Consider the following 3,107-nt stretch of genomic DNA (forward strand, 5'->3'; position numbering starts at 1 on the left):
CCTAAAAAATTCACATGCGACTAGACGCGATAATGGAGGAGCAGGATTTGGGATTCAGGCTGCAGGAGCTCTTCACCATCAGCCTGGAACCAATCACCTCCTGGTCACCTCCTACACTCTCAATCACTCTCTCACTCCCTCAGCTCACACACCTGCCACACATCACACTCAACCAGGAGCACCTTTACACAGGGACACAGAAGAGGTGACACATAGGCCAGGCCAGAGGCGACGTTTCAGAACAACTAGAGGGTGGCAGAAAAAGTGACCACTTAAGCCTGAGTTAATTCATTTAGACCTGAGGCCCATTCTAAAAACACCCTCTAGTCTAAATCATAACCTACGTTTTCAGAAAAACGTATATTTTTTTGTTCAAAATAAATGAATAAAAATCATGTTGCTATATATCGTCTCTGTTGGGTGGAAACCTCATGTGTCCAAAACTGTTACTTTTCAGGATTCAAATTCAAAAGTATCAAAAACAGCAGATCTACAAGCTTGAAACGCGACGCTTCGCGCCGCGTTTCAAGCTTGTAGATCTGCTGCTTTTGATACTTTTGTGTGACGCTGTAGTTAGTATGATCAAGTAGGGCGTTAATTTACGAGAAAAAAAAGTTAGTGAGATGGTGAGATAAGTGGTTTCTGCCTGACAACAACAATATATTGTAACAACTAAAATGACTGTAATGACACGCCCCAAACAGGGAGGCCAAGTTTTAAAGTGATTAATGAATGTATGGTTGCAGGAAGAAAACAAGCGTCTATAAGTGTCTACATTTAAATAATACATCTGAAATCACATTAATCTGCAATAAACATTCAGTGGTGAAGGAAATATGAATAAAATACCAGAGTTGAGGTTAATGTTAATGTTAATCTAGGGTGTGGCGTCTGCCATCCCCTGCAACCCCAAATGAGGGCCCTGGGCCAGGCCTACACATTATGACATGTGCCCTACCACCTCAGGGTCCTAACAAAAGTTAAACCCATATCACAACAGACAAGAACGGCCTTTGTGTTAAACACATCTGTGTCCAGATCCTGCAGTTATATGTTTTTGATTTCAAGTTAGACCTGTATTACAGCAGGCATGGATGACTTTGTCATATCAGACAAAGAATGTTAGGATCAAAACAGATCTGTGTGCTGCCTTGATAGCCTAAGCTAGCAGCTGGCTTTGTAACCACCAGGCAGAGACCTCTAGTGTATACATGAACCCTAGCATCCGTATTCTGGGCATGTCATAATAGGTGAAGAGATTTGATGTTGTGGGGAAAAAGGAGCAGACCTAGTAGCCCTGGGGTACCTGGGCAACTAGGGTTTAAGTGGTTATGGGCCCAGGGGCTCAGGGGTAGAGTGGCCGGGTAAATGGTAAATGGTGCATTTATATAGCGCTTCTATCCGAAGCGCTTTACATTGATTGTGCCATTAACCCATTCACACACACATTCATACACCGATGGCGGAGGAAACCATGCAAGGCACCAACCTGCTCATCGGGAGCAATTAGGGGTTCAGCATCTTGCTCAAGGACACTTCGACACTAACTCTAGGGGAGCGCCCCAGCCCGGGATCGAACTGGGAACCTTGCGGTTTTCCAGTTCACTCTACCCGGCCACTCTACCCCTGAGCCACTGCCGCCCCATAGAGTGAATGGGGCAGAGTGGGTAGAGTGAATTGGCAAACCACAAGGTTCCTAGTTCGATCCCGGGCTGGGGCGCTCCCCTAGAGTTAGTGTCGCAGTGTCCTTGAGCAAGACGCTGAACCCCTAATTGCTCCCGATGAGCAGGTTGGTGCCTCATGGTTGCCTCCGCCATCGGTGTATGAATGTGTGTGTGAAAGGGTTAATGGCACAATCGATGTAAAGCAGCGCTATATAAATGCACCATTTACCATTTACCCACTCAGCCTATAACTACACAGTGCAGTGTTGCTCTGCAGACACTAATGAAACAATCCATCAGTACTGAGAAGTACTTTTAGACAAACCATCGCTGTGGGTGTGTCAGCAATATTCAGCTGATAACATGCAAGTTTGACTATAATGACAGCCACATCTACCCACTAATAATATGAATTAATACTAATATTATGCTATAAAAGAACAACAACATTTGGCTTAACGTTTCTCTTGTCTTCGTCTCCAGGTGGTTGCCAGGAAGTACCGTGGAGGGAGGAGTTTACCAACACCTGCCCCGCAGAGAGAGAGACTGAGTATGCGTACCTGGATGTTGCTAAACGAATAAAATAGAATAATATACGTGTATATTCATCCGGAGTCTTTGAAGATGTGACAGAGGGAGGACAGTTGGAAAGAGACATTTGTGTTGCACACCTGGATATCAGACAATGATTCAAATAGAGGCAGCAGTAAAAGAAGTTACAATGAGTACAGGAGATGATGAACATTCTTCACTAAAAGATGTTGTCATTTTGTTGCCCAAATAATTGTTATAATTATTTGTTTTGGACAAATGGGAAAATGATTAAGGGCGTACAGAGAATGTTTGTAGCTACATCTAATACTAAGTTACAGTATGCATTTTTTGTGTTGAGGTATATTGTGGTGGTTTGTTAACATTACTTAGCTTAGACTGCCTTATATCTGACCTGTGTCAAATGTCTCAAATCATGAACGCAGAGTCCGATTGCCATGAAACATTGCTGGCCCACAATAACCTACCTGCCCTGGCGGAGACCTGTGCTCCGAGGAGCAAATATTTTATATCTATTGTTAATTCATAGCATGTGTGTGGGACTCAGTGTTGATTGGCTTAGCTGGTGTTCTGCCCCCTCTCTCAATTTTCAATGACAACTTCTTTTATCTTTGTCTTTGTCTGGTGGGACACAAGCACCCAGACACTTTGATCTGAATCATTTGACACCAGAGTTCAAGTCGTTGTTCCTCTACACTCAAAAACACTTAAACCTTAGCGCCCGCATTATGTTTGGCTTTTTTGGGCGAATAGATTTGGTGTAACGGGAAATACTAGCAGTCCTAGTATAGAGCACTGGGGGTCAGCGGTCAGCTCAGTATAGGCTATAGGGTTTCAGTGGTTTTAAGTATGGCAGAAGGGAAGAGCTCTATGTATGAAATAACTGTATTG

The sequence above is a fragment of the Gymnoscopelus braueri genome (assembly GCF_963280865.1).
Source record: "Gymnoscopelus braueri genome assembly, chromosome: 24".
NCBI classification, from domain to species: domain Eukaryota; kingdom Metazoa; phylum Chordata; class Actinopteri; order Myctophiformes; family Myctophidae; genus Gymnoscopelus; species Gymnoscopelus braueri.